A 20,053-nucleotide genomic window follows, 5' to 3' on the forward strand; every position below is an offset into this window, starting at 1 on the left:
GTGTGATAATGCAATCGTCAGTATGGATACGTGAGGGCCGATAATGCAATCGTCAGTAAGGATGCATCGGGGGTGATAACACAATGGTCATTAAGGATAAAAGGGGTGTGATAATGAAATGGTCAGTAAGGACTCATGGGGAGTAACAATACAACGGTCAATAATGATACGTGAGTGTGATAATGCAATGGTCAGGAAGAAATCATGGGGGTGATAATACAATGGTCAGTAAGGTTACTTTGATGGAGATAAGACAATGGTCAGTAAGAATACTTGGAGTTGATAATACAATGGTCAGTAAGAATACATAGCGGTGGTATTGCAATAGTCAGTCAGGATACTTGGTTGCGGAAAATACTGTGGTGAGTAAAAATCCACGGGGGTGATAATACAATGGTCAGTAAGAATACCTGAGGTTGACACTACGATGGTCAGAAACGATACATGGGGTGTGATACTGCAATGGTCATTAAGTGTTAATGGGGCAGATAATGCAATGGTCACTAAGAATGTTTGGGTTGATAATACAACGGTCAATAAGGATAGTTAGGATGTGATAATCCAATGGTCGATAAGAATACTTGGAGTCAGGTAATGCAATGGTCAATTATGATACATGTGGGTGATAGTACAATTGTCAGTAAGGAAACATGTGGGTGATAATTGAATGGTCACTAAGGATACATGAGGTGTGATAATGCCATGGTCTCTAGGAATACATGGGGGTGAAAATATAATGCTGTGTAAGGATACATGGGAGTGATAATCTAATGGGCAGTAAGATACATGGGGCTGATAATACAATGTTCAGTAAGGATAGATGGGGCTGATAATAAAATGGTCTGTAAGGATACATGGGGGCTGATAATACGATGGTCAATAAGAATACATGGGGGCTGATAATACAATGGTCAGTTAGAATACCTGAGGTTGATACTACAATGGTCAGAAACGATACATGGGGTGTGATACTGCAATGGTCAGTAAGTGTAAATTGGGCAGATAATGCAATGTTCACTAAGAATGTTTGGGTTGATAATACAACGGTCAATAAGGATAGTTGGGATGTGATAATGCAATGGTCGATAAGAATACTTGGAGTCAGGTAATGCAATGGTCAATGATGATACATGTGGGTGATAGTACAATTGTCAGTAAGGAAACATGTGGGTGATAATTGAATGGTCACTAAGGATACATGAGGTGTGATCATGCCATGGTCTCTAGGGATACATGGTGGTGAAAATATAATGGGCAGTAAGGATACATGGGGTGTGATAATGCCATGGTCTCTAGGGATACATGGGGGTGAAAATATAATGGGTATTAAGGACACATGGGGTGTGATAATGCCATGGTCTCCAGGGATACATGGGGGTGAAAATATAATGCTCTGTAAGGATCCATGGGAGCGATAATCTAATGGGCAGTAAGATACATGGGGCTGATAATACAATGTTCAGTTAGGATACATGGGGCTGATAATACAATGTTCAGTAAGGATATATGGGGCTGATAATAAAATGGTCTTTAAGGATACATGGGGGCTGATAATACGATGGACAATAAGAATACATGGGGGCTGATAATAGAATGGTCAGTAAGTATATTTGGTGCCTGATAATCATGTGGTCAGTAAATATACATGGGTGCTGATAATACAACGGTCACTAAGTACACATGAGGGCTGATAATATAATGGTCAGTAAGGATACATGGGGGTTGATCATGCAATGGTCAGTAAATATACATGGCAGCTGATAATACAACAGTCAGTTAGAATACATGGGGCAGATAGCACAATGTTTCAGTCAGGATACATGGGGCTGATAATGCAATGGTCAGTAAGTACTCGTGAGGGCTGATAATATAATGGTCAGTAGGGATACATGGGTGCTGATAATACAATTGTCAGTAAGTATGTTTGGGGACAAATAATACAATGGTCAATAAGGATACATGGGAGCTGATAATACAATGATCAGAAAGTATACATTGGGGCTGATAATACAATGGTCAGTAATAATACATGGGGCCTGATGGTACAATTGTCAATTGGTAAATATGGTTGCTGATAATACAATGGTCAGCATGTATACATGGGGGCTGATAATACCATAAGTCGTACCAGCGTGCGGTAGCATTGTGGATTTTTGAATGAATTAGTAATCTGTAGTTTTAAGTTCAAATCCCGATCACAAGAAGTGGGGAATTTAACATCAATTAATTAAATCAAATCTGGAATTAAAAAAAAAACTAGTATCAGTGAAGGTGGCCATGAAACTACCGGATTGTCATGAAAAACCCTTCTGGTTCACTAATGTCTTTTAGGGGAGGAATCCTGCTGTCAATAATCGGTCTGGCCTTTAAGTGACCCCAGATCCACAGCAATGTGGTTGATTCTTAATCACACTATGAAATGGCCAATAAAGTCACTCAGTGGTGCAATCTAGCTTAAAAAAAATCACAATAAGAATAAAACCGGGCGGACCAGCCGGCACCAGACACGACAAAGGCAAACCAAGCCCAGTCGACTTTGCAAAGTCCTCCTCACAAACAGCTGAGGAATTGTGCCAAAATTGGGAGAGCTGTCCCACAGCCTCGTCAAGCAACTGCTTGACATAGCCATACTCATAGAATCATACCTTTCGGCCAACGACCCAGATTCTTCCATCACCATCCCTGGGTGTGTTCTGTCCCACCGGCAGGACAGACCCACCAGTGGTAGCGGTACAGTGATATACAGTTAGGAGAGACTGGCTCTGGGAGTCCTCAACATTGACTCCGGACCCCATGGCATCAGATCAAACATGGGCAAGGAAACGTCCTGCTGATTACTAACTACCGCCCTCCCTCAGCTGATGAATCAGGCATCCTCCATGTTGAGCACCACTTGGAGGAAGCACTGAGGGTAGCAGGGGAAAAAATGTACTCTGGTGGGGCGGGGGTGGACTTCATTGTCCATCACCAAGTGTGGCTCGGTAGCAGCACTACTGACCGAGCTAGCCGAGTCCTGAAGGACACAGCTACCAGACTGGGCCTGCGGCAGGTGGTGAGCGAACGAACACAAGGGAAAAAACCTACTTGACCTCGTCCTCACCAATCTACCTGTCGCAGATGAATCTGTCCATGACAGTTTTCGTAGGAGTGACCACCGCACAGTTCTCGTGGAGACGAAGTCCCGTCTTCGCACTGAGGACACCATCTAACGTGTTGTGTGGCACTATCACCGTGATGAATGGGATAGATTCAGAACAGTTATTGCAGCTTAAAACTGGGCATCTATGAGTCGCTGTTTGCCATCAGCAGCAGCAGAATTGTATTCCAGCACAATCTGTAACCTCATGGCCCGGCATATTCCTCACTCTACCATTACCAACAAGCCAGGGGATTAACCCTGGTTCAATGAGGAGTATAGAAAAGCATGCTAGCAGCAGCACCAGGCATATCTAAAAATGAGGTCCCAATCTGGTGAAGCTACAACTCAAGACTACATGCATGTGGAACAGTGGAAGCAACATGCTGCAGTCTGAGCTAAGCGATTCCACAACCAACGGATCAGATCAAAGCTCTGCAGTCCTGCCACATCCAGTCGTGAATGGTGGTGGACAATTAAGCAACTAATGGGAGGAGGAGGCTCTGTAAACATCCCCATCCTCAATGATGGCAGAGTCCAGCACGTGAGTTCAAAAGACAAGGCTGAAGCGTTGCCGATATCCTCACCATCACAGAAGCCAGTCTTCAGCCAATTGGATTCACTCCACGTGATATCAAGAAAAGGCTGAGTGCACTGGATACAGCAAAGGCGATGGGCCCCGACAACATCCCGGCTGTCGTGCTGAAGACTTGTGCTCCAGACCTAACCGCGCCTCCAGCCAAACTGTTCCAGTACAGCGACAACACTGGCATCTAACCGACAACGTGGAAAATTGCCCAGGTATGTCCTGTCCACAAAAAGCAGGACAAATCTACTCCGGTCAATTACGGCCCCATCAGCCGACCCTCCATCATCAGCAAAGTGATGGAAGGTGTCGTCGACAGTGCTATCAAGCGGCACTTACTCACCAATAACCTGCTCACCGATGCTCAGTTTGGGTTCCGCCAGGACCACTCGGCTCCGGACCTCATTACAGCCTTGGTCCAAATATGGACAAAAGTACTGAATTCCAGAGGTGAGGTGAGAGTGACTGCCCTCGATATCAAGGCAGCTTTTGACCGAAAGTGGCACCGAGGAGCCCGAGTAAAATTGAAGTCAATGGGAATCAGGGGGAAAACTCTTCAGTGGCTGGAGTCATTCCGAGCACAAAGGAAGATGGTAGCTGTTGATGAAAGCCTATCATCTCATGCCCAGGACATTGCTGCAGGAGTTCCTCAGGGCAGTGTCCAAGGCCCAACCATCTTCAGCTGCTTCAGAAAAGACCTTCCCTTCATCATAAGGTAAGAAATGGGGATTTTCGCTTTTGATTGCAAAGTGTTCAGTTCCATTCGCAACCCCTCAGATAATGAAGCAGTCCGTGCCCGCAGACAGCAAGACATGGACAAAATCCAGGCTTGGGCTTATAAGTGGCAAGAAATATTTGCGCCACACAAGTGCCAGGCAATGACCATCTGCAACAAGAGAGAATCTAACCACCTCCCCTTGACATTCAACGGCATTACCATCGCCGAATCCCCCACTATCAACATCCTGGGGGTCACTATTGACCAGAAACTGAACTGGACCAGACACATAAATAATGTGGCTACAAGAGCAGGTCAGGGGCTGGGTATTCTGCGGCGAGTGACTCAACTCCTGACACCTCAAACACTTTCGACCATCTACAAGGCAGAAGTCAGGAGTGTGATGGAATAATCTCCACTTGCCTGGATGCGTACAGCTCCAGCAACACTCAAGAAGCTCGACACCATCCAGGACAAAGCATCCCGCTTGATTGGCACCCCATCCACCACCCTAAACATTCACTCCCTTCACCACCAGCGCACCATGGATGCAGTGTGTACCATCCACAAGATGCACTGCAGCAACTCGCCAAGGCTTCTTCGACAGCACCTCCCAATCCCGCGACCTCGACCGCCAAGAAGGACAAGGGCAGCAGCCACATGGGAACAACACCACTTGCACGTACCCCTCCAAGTCATACACCATCCCCAATTGGAAATATATCGCCGTTCCTTCATCGTCGCTGTGTCAAAATCCTGGAACTCCCTTCCTAACAGCACTGTGGGAGAACCTTCACCACTTCGACTGCAGCTGTTCCTGAAGTCGGCTCACCACCACATTCTCCAGGGCAATTAGGGATAGGCAAAAAATACTGGCCTCGCCAGCGACGCCCACATCCCATGAACGAATAAAAAAAAAAGTAAGGATACATGGAAGTGATAATACAATGGTCAGTAAGGATACATGCGTTTTGAAAATACAATGTTCAGTAAGTATACAAGGGGGCTGGTAATACAATGGTCAGTAATTTTTTGATGAAGACCTCTCCACACTCCTCAATGAGGTTGAGGTGAGGCTTCGGCGGCTTCACGGAACGGAAGTCTCGGGCGGCACAGCAAGTTAGCGTGTTGGTGTGGAAGGAGGTGGCACAGGTTCTGAGCACCAACAGCACCGTGTCACGGACAGCGGAACAGGGCCGCAAAAAATCAATGATTTAATGCAGTCGGTCAGGATGTATAGAGAGTTTTTGAAATTCAAAAGTTCAGATTTAAATGTGCTGAGTTTAACTAATGCAGAAACACAGGTTGTTTCTGGGTGGTGTGGTCAAGGTTCAATCTAATGGCAACTGGTCGTAAATCTCAGTTACCATTGTGGACGGGCCTCACTGAATGCTTTTACAGATCTTTTATCCCTACTCCAGAGATTTGAGGTGTTAAATTACAATTAGTGAATTAGACCCTGTCTCCAAACCCCCAACTTATCTCTCTCACACAAACAAGCACAAACTGATTTTTATTGTTTAATGTCCTGTAGTGTAAAATGGCTATTAACAACCGTGAGAGGTCGAAGACCGGCGGCGGTTCAGCCTTTATGAGGGAGATGACCGAGCATGAAAAAAGGGCCACTCAGCTGCAGGGCAACACTTCCAGTTTCGTGCCTGGTGACCGATCAGACACTGGAGCGAGGAAAGGTGAGTTTCACATTCCTCCATTGGCCAGCTGCATGTTTAAAACCTGCGTGTTGTCTGAAGGATGGGAAAAGGAGATTCGAGTCTGACCATGCTCGTGCAGCGTGTGGGCGTCTGTGATGTGACCGATGAACATGCTTCACCAGTGGAACATTTTGTTCTTCCTTCCCACAGGTTCACAGCCGTCTGAGGACACTCGGGCTGTAGAAGGTGGTGAGTCGGCGGCTGCAGAGGATGATGGTGTTTGGGCTGCAGATGGTGATTGTGTTTGTGCTGCAGAGGGTGATGGTGTTTGGGCTGCAGAGGGTGATGGTGTTTGGGCTGCAGAGGGTGATGGTGTTTGAGCTGCAGATGGTGATGGTGTTTGGGCTGCAGAGGGTGATGGTGTTTGGGCTGCAGAGGGTGATGGTGTTTGGGCTGCAGAGGGTGATGGTGTTTGGGCTGCAGAGGGTGATGGTGTTTGGGCTGCAGAGAGTGATGGTGTTTGGGCTGCAGAGGGTGATGGTGTTTGTGCTGCAGAGGGTGATGGTGTTTGGGCTGCAGAGAGTGATGGTGTTTGGGCTGCAGAGGATGATGGTGTTTGGGCTGCAGAGAGTGATGGTGTTTGGGCTGCAGAGGGTGATGGTGTTTGAGCTGCAGGGAGTTTTGACGATTAGTGAGCGGGAAGAGGAAGAACGTTGACGGTTTCTGGAGGATGAGGACGATGCGGGCCCTGTGGGGGGCGGGACGGTGGTGGGAGTTGGGAGGTGAGGGCAGGTGAAGTGGTGTCTTCACTCCTGAGCCCACCTGTCAACCTCAGGGTGTTGATGTGGGGGGAGCGCTTGACCATGAGGAGCCTCACCTCACCGCCTCTCCAACTCCCGGCCCCTCTGGCTCTGTGCGAGACACACATAATCCCCCTCTCACAGGCAGCCGCCAGCTGAGTCCGACCTGTCGGGGGTTGAGGGATCGATGCGAGTGGGGTAGATGCGCACCAGTCTCCCGTGAGACGGCGTAGATGTCAGCTCCCCTGCTCCTCCTCCCCCCACCCCACCCTGTGGATGATGAATTGGGAGAGGACATCAACGGTCAACAAGTGAGACGGTTGAGGGCTGATGAGAGCGACAAATACCATGATTATTTCGCCTCCATGAGACAGGAGATCGAGGACGCTGGACAGAACATTAGCGCCCAGCTGGCCCATACTGGACAGAACATTGTCCAGCTGGCCCATACTGGACAGAACATTGTCCAGCTGGCCCATACTGGACAGAACATTGTCCAGCTGGCCCATACTGGACAGAACATTGCCCAGCTGGCCCATACTGGACAGAACATTGCCCAGCTGACAAATATTCACCAGGTTCTCGTACATTTCATGGAGTTGAATGCGAGCACGGCTGTGCTGCACCCGAAGCCCGTGACACACCCCGTGCCACCTCCTGCTGCAGACAGAGGACAGGCCCAAGAGCCAGGAGCTAATTCTGCACCTGACGCTACTTTTGCTCATGTCCCCGTGGAACAGCAGCACCCCAGCTCCGAGCTCCCTGATTACAGCCATTTTACAAGACACCGAGGTCGTGCCCTGGGCTCAAGAGGGGCTCGATCACAGGGAGGGATGGGGGCCAGGAGGAAATAGGATGCTCCTCTCGGACAGAGTTCCCCTCCTCTTGTTCAGAGTGTCACAGCGACCCTCGAGCATGCCGCAAGGGGGCGTCTGTAAATCTTATTGCTGTTTGTTCTGTTGATGTTTTGATTGTTTGTTTTTATTCGCTTGTTGATATTTTGTTATGTGATGAATCTCCTCTGAATGTTTGTGTGATAATTTTTGTTGCTGCTGCTGCCCTTCGAACTTAATCAGTAGTCATTTGTAATTGTTCCAAAATTTTATGAATGTAAACCATGTTAACATCGCAAATGATTTCAAACTAGAAAATGAATAAGTGAACGCAACTTTTATTTAAAGTTTTGCACTACACACCTCAATGTTCACAATAAAGTTTTGCAATCACTAACCACCTCAAAATGTAAATGTAAAGTTTTGCACTAATTTTTTGATGCTGCAATTGAAGCTCACTGTTTCACTTTCAATCTTGCTTGTCCTGTTATCTGCTTTCCCGGGTGGGGGCGGAGAGACAATTCGTCACTTTCATCGATGTCTGAAAGCATCAGCCACTGGGTGCTCTCTCTCTGCCCTGTCCCCTGCAGCGACGGTTTCCTCGGGGGTCGGGGTGGGGTAAACAACAATGGCCCCAGCAACATCCGGGTTGTCATCCTGCATCTCATTCATTCCCAGCGGCATCTCGTCTTCCTGGTCAAAGGTCAGTCCTTCCCGCAGGGTAAAGTTGATCCACAGGTCGGCATCGCAAAGGATCCTCCCATTTAACGAATTAAACCCCTTCCTGGTGATGTTAGTGACAGGTGCCTCATTGGATGCCTTCCATATCACATGGGTTCCATCGACAGCACCCTGCACTCTGGGGAATCCAGTGATCCTGTGGAACACGGTAGATCTCTTCCTTTGGGGAATCCAGCGATCCTGTGGAACACGGTAGATCTCTTACTTTGGGGGATCCAGTGATCCTGTGGAACACGGTAGATCTCTTACTTTGGGGAATCCAGCGATCCTTTGGAACACGGTAGACCTCTCCCTTTGGGGAATCCAACGATCCTGGGGAACACGGTAGACCTCTCCCTTTGGGGAATCCAGCGATCCTTTGGAACACGGTAGACCTCTCCCTTTGGGGAATCCAGCGATCCTTTGGAACACGGTAGACCTCTCCATTTGCGGAATCCAGCGATCCTGTGGAACACGGTAGACCTCTCCATTTGCGGAATCCAGCGATCCTGTGGAACACGGTAGACCTCTCCATTTGCGGAATCCAGCGATCCTGTGGAACACGGTAGACCTCTCCATTTGGGGAATCCAGTGATCCTGTGGAACACGGTAGACCTCTCCATTTGGGGAATCCAGTGATCCTGTGGAACACGGTAGACCTCTCCATTTGGGGAATCCAGCGATCCTGTGGAACACGGTAGACCTATTCCTTTGGGGAATCCAGTGATCCTGTTGAACACGGTAGACCTCTCCATTTGCGGAATCCAGCGATCCTGTGGAACACGGTAGACCTCTCCATTTGCGGAATCCAGCGATCCTGTGGAACACGGTAGACCTATTCCTTTGTCGATCTGGGGACATGTCGAGGTTGATGAACTGGGAAATCCTGCGGAATACCGCGCCCGTGACCTCATGAATGCACTCTCGCAGTGCTCTGGGTGATGGTGTCTCTGTGATCTGATGAATTCAGACTCTCACAGGGCTCTGGGTGATGGTGTCTCTGTGATCTGATGAATTCAGACTCTCACAGGGCTCTGGGTGATGGTGTCTCTGTGATCTGATGAATTCAGACTCTCACAGGGCTCTGGGTGAGGGTGTATCTGTGGGCTGATGAATTCAGACTCTCACAGGGCTCTGGGTGATGGTGTCTCTGTGATCTGATGAATTCAGACTCTCACAGGGCTCTGGGTGATGGTGTATCTGTGGGCTGATGAATTCAGACTCTCACAGGGCTCTGGGTGATGGTGTCTCTGTGATCTGATGAATTCAGACTCTCACAGGGCTCTGGGTGATGGTGTATCTGTGATCTGATGAATTCAGACTCTCACAGGGCTCTGGGTGATGGTGTCTCTGTGGGCTGATGAATTCAGACTCTCACAGGGCTCTGGGTGATGGTGTATCTGTGGGCTGATGAATTCAGACTCTCACAGAGCTCTGGGTGATGGTGTATCTGTGGGCTGATGAATTCAGACTCTCACAGGGCTCTGGGTGATGGTGTATCTGTGGGCTGATGAATTCAGACTCTCACAGGACTCTGGATGATGGTGTACCTGTGACCAGATGAATTCAGACTCTCACAGGGCTCTGGGTGATGGTGTATCTGTGATCTGATGAATTCAGACTCTCACAGGGCTCTGGGTGATGTTGCACATGTTACCGGAGCCTGACTGAAATGACCCACATGCCACTGACGAGGCCCTGCAGGAAATAGAAGGTGGCTGAAGCTCCTCTTGTGATATCTCACAGAGGCGGCCGATTGCCTCCTTGCTAAAACGAAGTCTCCACAGAAATATCTCTTCCGACAACAATGTGGTTGATGTGGTGTTTATGGACTTCCAATAGGCGTTTGATAAAGTTCCGCCTGGTAGGCTTATCATCAAGACTGCGGCCCATGGAATAAAGGGGGCTGTAGCAACATGGATACAGAAATGACTGGGGAACAGAAACAGAGAGAAGTGGTAAACGGTTGTTTTTCGGACTGGAGGAAGGTGTACAGTGGTGTTCCCCAGGGTCAGAGCTGGGACCACTGCTTTTCTTGATATATATTAATGACTTGGACTTGGGTGTTCAGGGCACAATTCCAAAATTTCCAAAACTTGGAAGTGTCGTATGCAGTGAGGAGGACACTGATAGACGTCAAGAGGAAACAGACAGGCTGGTGGCTTGGGCGGGCACGTGGCAGATGAAATTTAAAGCAGAAAAATGCGTATTGATACATTTTGGAGGGAAGAATGAGAAGACGCAATGTAAACTGAAGGGCACAACGCTAAAAGGGATAAAGGAACAGAGAGATCTGGGGGTTTATGTGCACAAATCGTTAAAGGTGGCAGGGTATGTTGAGAAACTGTTTAAAAAAGCAACGGGATCCAACGCTTTACAAACAGAGCCACAAGTACGAAAGTATGGAAGTCATGACGAACCTTTATAAAACACTGGTTTGACCACAACTGGAATATTTTGTCCAGTTCTGGGCACCGCACTTTCGGAAAGATGTGAAGGTCTTCGAGAGGGTGCAGAAGAGATTTACTAGAACGATTCCAATGATGAGGGACTTTAGTTACGTGGATAGACTGGAGAAACTGGGGTTGTGATTCTTGGAACAGAGACGGTTGCGAGGAGATTTGATCGAGGTGTTCAAAATCATGAAGGGTCCAGACAGAGTAGATCGAGAGAAACTGTTCCCATGGTGGAAGGGTCAAGAACTAGAGGACATAGCTTTAAGGTGATTGGCAAAAGAACCAAAGGTGAAGTGAGGAACAGCTTTTTAACACAGCGAGTGGTTGTGATCTGGAATGCACTGACTGAGGGGGTGGTGGAGGCAGATTCAATCATGGTTTCAAAGGGGAATTGGATAAATACTTGATAAGAAAAAAATGCAGGGCTCCAAGAAAAGGGACGAGCTGGAATGATCTTGCACAGCCGAAGCACAGATTCGATGGGCCGAATGGCCTACTTTCGTGCTGTAGCCTTTCTCTGACGGTGTGATGGAAATGGGAAAAGAGTGAAAATGAGACCGTAATAACAACTATCAGGAGGGGGGTTTGAACCCACGCTGGTAAAACCCATTGAATTTTCCGTTTCAACTCTTAACCACTCGGTCATCCTGCGTTTTGAATTTGTGTGTAATGTGCCGGAGTGTCATTTCTTTCATCTCTTCGTCAGTCAAGGTCCAGAATGAAATGATGTCGGGAGTGGAGAAAGAGACTTTGAAAAGCGTTGAAGAATTGACACACGCACCCACACGGACAGATTGAAATACAGAGATGAAAGCTTTGAGAAAGAAAGCTCTGAACCGCAGTCGGCAGGATTCAAACCTGCGCGGGGAGACCCGAGTGGATTTTCAGTCGATCGCCGAAACCACTCGGTCACGACGACTTGATTTCAGTTAAATGCTGTTCACTTAAAATTGCAACGATCCTTCCGTGCGGTAACATTTCTATCATGCAAATGAAGAAGAGTGACAATGAGCAGGATCAAAATGTAACCGAAGTAACAGCTGCGAGGAGTGGGGTTCGGAAACACGCGGGGATAAATCCACTGGATCTTAAATCCAAAGCCTGAACCACTCGGTCATCCTGGTCCTTCCAGCACGACCGCTCGTCTTTAGCTTTTTACATCCCTGTAGAAGCTTTTAGAGTCCGTTCTGTTTCTTGCCAGTTTACTCTCATTTTCTATTTTCCCTCTTTATCAATTTCTTGGCCCTCCTTTGCTGAATTCTCAAATGCTCCCAATCCTCAGGTTTACTGCTTTTTCTGGCAACTTTATTTGCCTCTTCCTTTGATTTAATACGAACTTATATTTATCTTGTTAGCCACGGTTGGACCACTTTTCCTGTTGGGTTTTTGTGCCTTAAGGAATATATATTTGTTGCAGTCTTTCACTGTCCTCCTCGCTGTTTACTGCACTTCCAAGTTTTGTGTCATCTGCAATTTTTAACATTTTGCCCTGTACACCCAAGTCCGCGTCATTAATATATATCAAAAAAGCAGTGGTCCCAGCACCGACCCCGAGGGAACACCACTGTGCACCTCCCTCCGTCCGAAAAACTTTCACTTGCAATTGGTCTCCAATATTTGATGTGGAAAATACATTGAAAGACTAACTCGGATAATCCCACTTTGGACAATTTAATTTCACTGATATTCCAGCGATTTTAAACTCGATTCAGGTCTCTCTCTGCACCCGACCCACCCACCCCCGGCTCCGCCCCGCCCCGCCCCCTTGTCTCCATCTGTGTCTATCTCTCCATCTGTACATCTCTCTCTCTCCATCTGTCTCTCTCTCTGTGACTCTTTCCACAATAGCCCGTGAAATAAACTGTCATGAAATTATTCGTTCAGGCGGAACAGTCGAAATCCATTGTTCCTCAATCAGTCGATTGTCGCAAACAGTTGCCGAAACCTGTTGATCTGACTTCACCCGCTGAAGAACATTATCATCCCATTGTGGATCATGGGGTGCGGTGGCCAAGTGGAAAGGCGTCGGTCTTGTAAACCGATGAACGTGGGTTCGATCCCCGTCCGTACCTGCTTCAGGCTTCAATTTTTAATGAAATGACCAATTTGATGACAGTTTGTTTAACTTTCCACGGGCCACTGTTGAAAGAAGCTTCACCGTTCACATTTCCATCTCTCTGTTTGTTCAGATCCAGAATAAAGTGATGTGGGGTGCGAGGAAAAGAGTGATAAAGAGAGACACTCAGAAAGAGAGAGAGACACTGGGACAGAAAGAGACTTTCTCGGTCTGTCTGAGTCTGTGTCAGTCTCTCTCCCTCCATCTGTCTGATACCCGCAGATTTGCGAATCACAGGGTCAAAGAAGGAAACAGATTGGAACACATTGAGCCTGTGTCCTGTTTGAAAACCGACTCCCAGGAAAACGGCTCCGGTAGAATCGTTAAATGGTCAAAGTTTTTCCGGCGACTTTGACCTCTTCCCTGAGATGGGGAGACACGGGGACGTGGGGCGATGACAAGGCTTCGCAAAAATCATTTCCAATTGGATATTCTCCATCGTGGTGAGATATCCCCACTTCGCCAGGGATTTAGCTCCCCGACGGGGAGGAAGCATTTTTAAGACGCCAACTACAAATTTTACTTCTTTGCCTCGCTTCTTCTTCAAAAACTACAGAGAAAAATAGAACAGAGAAAGAGGTGATTGTCATTTTCAGAATATTATTGAGCGGAGACTGTTTGGGGACTGAATTCTTGGGGCCCGTCAGTTGCAGAGCACAAATGTGTTCCGATCTGTTTCCTTCTTTGACCCTGTGATTCTCAGATCTGCGGGTATTGTAGAGAGGGAGGGGGAGAGACAAACAGAAAGAGAGAGAGACAGACAGACAGACAGAGAGAGAGAGACGGAGACAGAGAGAGAGCGACAGAGAGACAGAGACAGAGAGACACACACAAGAAGACTGATCGTGAGACACACATTGAAACATAGAGGGAGAGAGAGAGAAAGAGATTTAACGATTATGCCTCTTTGTGTAATGTGCCTGAGTGTATGTGTACATATAAATGCCGGTGTGTGTAATGTGCCTGTGTGTATGTTTAGTGCTGATGTTCCTTTGAGAGTGAGGTGCGAGCTTGAGGAAGTTTCCCACTCTCCCTTTGTGCGCAAAGCTTTCCAATAAACTTGAACTTTCGTCTGGTTTTGCTCCAAAAATTCGAGTCTAAAAATATTTATATTTGTATGTATGCCTGCGTGTGTAATGTGTCTAAATTATCTAGGATTGCAACGGGATCTTGATCAATTGGGCCAGTGGGCCGATGAATGGCAGATGGAGTTTAATTTAGATAAATGTGAGGTGATGCATTTTGGTAGATCGAATCGGGCCAGGACCTACTCCGTTAATGGTAGGGCGTTGGGGAGAGTTATAGAACAAAGAGATCTGGGAGTACAGATTCATAGCTCCTTGAAAGTGGAGTCACAGGTGGATAGGGTGGTGAAGAAGGCATTCGGCATGCTTGGTTTCATTGGTCAGAACATTGAATGCAGGAGTTGGGATGTCTTGTTGAAGTTGTACAGGGCATTGGTGAGGCCACACTTGGAGTACTGTGTACAGTTCTGGTCACCCTATTATAGAAAGGATATTATTAAAATAGAAAGAGTGCAGAAAAGATTTACTAGGATGCTACCGGGACTTGATGGTTTGACTTACAGGGAGAGGTTAGACAGACTGGGACTTTTTTCCCTGGAGAGTAGAAGGTTAAGGGGTGATCTTATAGAAGTCTATAAAATAATGAGGGGCATAGATAAGGTCGATAGTCAAAATCTTTTCCCAAAGGTCGGGGAGTCTATGACGAGGGGGCATAGATTTAAGGTGAGAGGGGAGAGATACAAAAGTGTCCAGAGGGGCAATTTTTTCACTCAAAGGGTGGTGAGTGTCTGGAACGAGCTGCCAGAGGCAGTAGTAGAGGCGGGTACAATTTTGTCTTTTAAAAAGCATTTGGACAGTTACATGGGTAAGATGGGTATAGAGGGATATGGGCCAAGTGCAGGCAATTGGGACTAGCTTCGTGGTATAAACTGGGCGACATGGACATGTTGGGCCGAAGGGCCTACTTCCATGTTGTAACTTCTATGATTCTATGATTCTATGATTCTATGTGTGTGTGTCTCACTTTTTCTAAGCTCTTCTGAGTGGGTCTCTCTTTCTCTGTCTTTCTCTCTCTGTCACTCTCTCCCGCTCTCCCCACATCACGTTATTCTGGACCTTGACGAACAGAGAGATGGAAATGTGAAAGGTCAGTCTTCTTTCAACAGTGGCCCGTGGAAACCAGGGTTCAATTTCCCGACCGGGAGGTGACATTTTTATTGCCTTTAAAAGCTTCACTTTCATTCCTCTTGCAATATATCTCCAAGTGGAGGTTTACGAGAAAGATCCCACATACAACAATGAAATGGATGGCCAGTTAATCTGCGTTTTGGTTTTGTTAGTTGAGGGAGGAAGGATAATTTCCTTAATAATGGATTCTAGCATTTTCATTTTAGACACACACATTACACAGCCATGTACACACGCAGACACTGATAAACAGACAGATACTAGCACACACACACACACAGGTACACTCACTGACAGACAGACACACGTGTAGATTGAACCGCAGAGATGAAAGGTCATCAAATAAATGGTTAGAATAGATTCACTGAAATTTGAATCCTGTTTAACGCCATCTGTGGTGAGTGTCCTTTACTGACCCACACCAGTTCTTCGTTAGTGTACTGGTGAGTATCACCGCTTATCACGCAAGTGACCGGGGTTCAATTCTCCAACGGGGAGGTTGCACTTTCGCTGCCTTCAAAAGTTTCACGTTCATTTCTCTTGCAATTTATCTCGAATATTTGATGCGGAAAATACACTGAAAGGCTATCACGGACCACGAGGCAACGGACACAACAAAGGCAAACCAAGCCCAGTCGACAATGCAAAGTCCTCCTCACAAACATCTTGGGATGTAACAAAATTGGGAGAGCTGTCCCAAGAATAGCCTGACATAGCCATACTCACAGAATCATACCTTTCGGCCAACGTCCCAGACTCTTCCATCACCATCCCTGGGTGTGTCCACTCCCACCGGCAGGACAGACCCACCAGAGGTGGCGGTATAGTGATATGCAGTCAGGAGGGAGTCCTCAGCATTGACTCCGGACCCCATGAAATCTCATGGCATCAGGTCAAACATGGGCAAGGAAACCTTCTGCTTATTACCACCTACTGCCTTCGTTCAGCTGATGAATCAGTCCTCCTCCATGTTGAGCAGCACTTAGAGGAATCACTGACGGCAGCAGGGGCACTCTGGGTGGGGAACATCCATGTCCATCACCAAGAGTGGCTCGGTAGCACCACTAAGTTAAACGAATTGTAATGAACTAAATGGTTGAAATAGAGTCACTGAAAATTGGAGCTCATCTTACGCCATCCGTGGTGATTGTCCATGACCGACTCACGGCAGTTCCTCGTTAGTATAGTCTGTCTAGCGGGAGACCGGGGAGGCCCAACTTTAACTGCTTTTAAAAGGCAGAGAAACACTCTGAATTGCGTTGTAAAAGTGAGACACACACAAGCAGACACCCAAACAATCATGCAGATTGAAACGGAGAGATGAAAGGTTTGAAAAGAAAGCTCTGAACCGTAGTCGGCAGGATTCGAACATACGCGGGGAGAATCCAATGGATTTCGGTCCAACAACTTGACCTGTTCGAAATGCTGCTCACATTAAAATTACAAAGATCCATCGGTCTGCAACAGACGAGCATTAAGAATCAGGATGCCTGTGTGTGTAATGTACCTGTATTTGTGTGTCTCACTTTTTCGAAGCTTTTCCGAGTGAGTCTCCGTTCCTCTGCCTTTCTTCGCTCTGTCACTCTCTCCCGCGCTCCCCACATCACTTTATTTTGGACCTTGATGAACAAAGAGATGGAAATGTGAAAGGTAAGTATTCTTTCAACAGTGGCCCGTGGAAAATTAAGCAAATTGTCATCAAATAAATGGTTAAAATAGATTCACTGAAACCTGAAACGTGTCTGACGCCATCTGTGGTGAGTGTCCTTAATTAGCCCACGCCAGTTCCTCGTTGGTATGGTGGTGAATATCCCCGCCTATTATGCAAGAGACCGGGGCTTAATTCCCCGAAGAAATATATCAAATCTTATGGCCTTTAAAAGCTTCACTTTCATTTCTCTTGCAATTTATCTTCAACATTGGATGCGTGAAAAAACATTGAGAAACTAACTCGGACAATCCCACTTTCCACAATATAATTTCACTGATATTCCAGTGATTTTAAACCTTCCTCTCTGCGTCACCTTGATGACAGAACCACAATAATGAGCAAGAAATGAAAGAAACAGTCGCGTTGTTTTATTTTATTCGTTCATGGGATGTGAGCGTCGCTGGAGAGACCGGCATTTATTGCCCATCCCTAATTGCCCTTGAGAAAGTGTTGGTGAGCCGTCTTCTTGAACCGCTGCAGTCCGTGTGGTGAAGGTTCTCCCACAGTGCAGTTAGGAAGGGAGTTCCAGGATTTTGAGCCAGCTACGAAGAAGGAACGGCGATATATTTCCAAGTCGGGATGGTGTGTGACTTGGAGGGGAACGTGCAGGTGTTGTTGTTCCCATGCGCATGCTGCCCTTGTCCTTCTGGGTGGTAGAGGTCGCGGGTTTGGGAGGTGCTGTCGAAGATGCCTTGGCGAGTTGCTGCAGTGCATCCTGTAGATGATACACACTGCAGCCACTGTGCGCCGGTGGTGGAGGGAGTGAATGTTTAGGGTGGTGGATGGACCTGATGAACTTCTGCAGCAGTGTCCTGGGGCTGAGATGATTGGCCTTTGGCAACCACTAACCATCTTCCTTTGTGCTCGGTATGTCTTCAGCCACTGGAGAATTTTCACCATGATTCCCATTGACTTCAATTTTACGAGGGATCCTTGGTGCTCCACTCGGTCAAATGCTGCCTTGATGTCAAGGGCAGTCACTCTCACCCCACCTCTGGAATTCAGCTCTTTTGTCCATGTTTGGACAAAGCCTGTAATGAGGTCTGGAGCCGAGTGGTCCTGGTGTAACCCAAACTGAGCATTGGTGAGCAGGTTATTGGTGAGTAAGTGCCGCTTGATAGCACTGTCGACGACACCTTCCATCACTTTGTTGATGTTTGAGAGGAGACAGATTGGGCGGTAATTTGCCGGATTGGTTGTGTCCTGCTTTTTATGGACAGGACATACCTGGGCAATTTTCCACATTGTCGGGTAGATGCCAGTGTTGTACCTGTGCTGGAACAGTTTGGCTGGAGGCGCCGCTAGTTCTGGAGCACAAGTCTTCAGCACTGGAGCCGGGATGTTGTCGGGGCCCGTAGCTTTTTTTGTATCCACTACACTCAGCTGTGAGACACACACGCACAGACACATTACACACACGCAGCCATGTACAAACAGACACTGATACACAGATAGATAATCACACGTCCAGTTACACACACTGACAGACAGACACACACGTGTAGGTTGAAACGCAAATATGGAAGGTTTGAAAAGAAAGCTGTGAACCGTTGTCGGCAGGATTCGAAGCTGCGGGGAGGCCCCAATAGATTTCTGGTCCATTGCCTTCAGCACAACGACTGAACCTCAACTAAAACCTGCTCACTTAAAATGGCAACGACCCATCGCTCTGCAACACACAGGCACCAAGGTTCACTCGGCCTGTGTGTAACGTGTATGTTTGTCTCACTTGTTCTAAACTTTTCTGAGTGGGTCTCCGTTTCTCTGTCTTTCTCGCTCTCTGTCACTCTTTCCCGCGCTCTCCACATCGCTTTATTCTGGACCTTGACTAACAAAGAGATGGAAATGTGAAAGGTAAGTTTTCTTTCAACAGAGGCCGGTGGAAAGTTTGTGTGCAACGTGCCTGAGTATCACTTCCACGCTTTTCTGAGTGTCTCACAGTCTTTCTTTCTCCCTGTCATTTTGTCCCCAGCTCCCCACATCATTTTGCTCTGTACCTTGACCAACAAAGTGATGGAATTGTGAAATGTAAGACCTCTTTCAACAGAGACCCATGGAAAGTTAAACAAACTATCATCGAATAAATAGTTTAAAAAGATTCACTGGAACATAAAACATGTCTCAGACCACCTGTGGTGAGAGGACATTCTCTTCGTGCATCAGTTCTCCGTTAGTGGGAGCAAGCGGAAGACCGATGTTCAATTGTGGCATTAAAAGTCTCACTTTTATGTTTCTGGCCATTTATCTGCAATATTGGCTGCAGAAAATCTATTGATAAAATGTTCCCACCTTCCCGAAATTAATTGCACTGATATTCCAGCGAATCTCAGATCTCTCTAATCTGCTCCACTCTGGCCTTTGAGTCTGAAGATTGTGGTTTCAAGCCCCACCCCACCAGAGAGCTGAGCAGAGCAGAGGTTCCCAAACCGGGAACCGGACAAGGTGATCAAGGGGTCTGAGAAGAGGGAGGCCGGTGAAACTCACAAAACAGGAGATGCCTGCAATACCAATCGTCTCCAGTGGTGGCGGTGCAGCTCTCCCCTCAACTCTCTCAGTTTGATGCAATCACAATTGCCCACAACAAAAAGTTGCATTGATATCGAGTCTTTAACGCAGCAAAACGCCCCAAGGCGCTTCACACCAGCGTAATCGGACAAACAATTGACGCAGAGCCGCATGACTGGTATAGTTATCAGCCGTCGCTCAGTGGGCATCAGTCTTGGCAACGAGCTCACAATGTGTTGAATGAAGGCTTGTCTTTCACATATTCCATCTCTTTGTTAGTCAAAGTCCAGAATGAAATGATGTGGGGAGCGGGGGAAAGAGTGACAGAGAGACACACTGAAAAGCGTTGAATAAGTGAGACACACACGGACAGACACAATACACACACACTGACTCAGCAGACACTGATACACAGATAGATACTCAAACACACAGGTACACACACTGACGGACAGACACACACATGTCGGTTGAAACGCAGACGTAAAGGGTCTGAAAACAAAGCTCTGAACCTGCACGGGGAGACCCCATTGAATTTTTTATCCATCGCCCGAAACAACTCGGCCACGTCTGCGAGAGCTCAGCTGAATGCTGCTCACTTAAAATT

General features: G+C 47.2%; 1 non-coding gene and 1 pseudogene across 1 annotated transcript; both read left to right on the forward strand.

Annotated features, from left to right (window-relative positions):
• The window catches only part of LOC137315687 (zinc finger protein 850-like), a 200,386-nt pseudogene that overhangs the window by 107,907 nt on the left and 72,426 nt on the right, over positions 1–20,053 (forward strand).
• On the forward strand, positions 12,902–12,973 carry trnat-ugu (transfer RNA threonine (anticodon UGU)). The gene has a single exon. It is a non-coding gene; the product is annotated as a tRNA-Thr (tRNA).

This window comes from Heptranchias perlo, unplaced genomic scaffold, assembly GCF_035084215.1.
Source record: "Heptranchias perlo isolate sHepPer1 unplaced genomic scaffold, sHepPer1.hap1 HAP1_SCAFFOLD_56, whole genome shotgun sequence".
NCBI lineage: Eukaryota > Metazoa > Chordata > Chondrichthyes > Hexanchiformes > Hexanchidae > Heptranchias > Heptranchias perlo.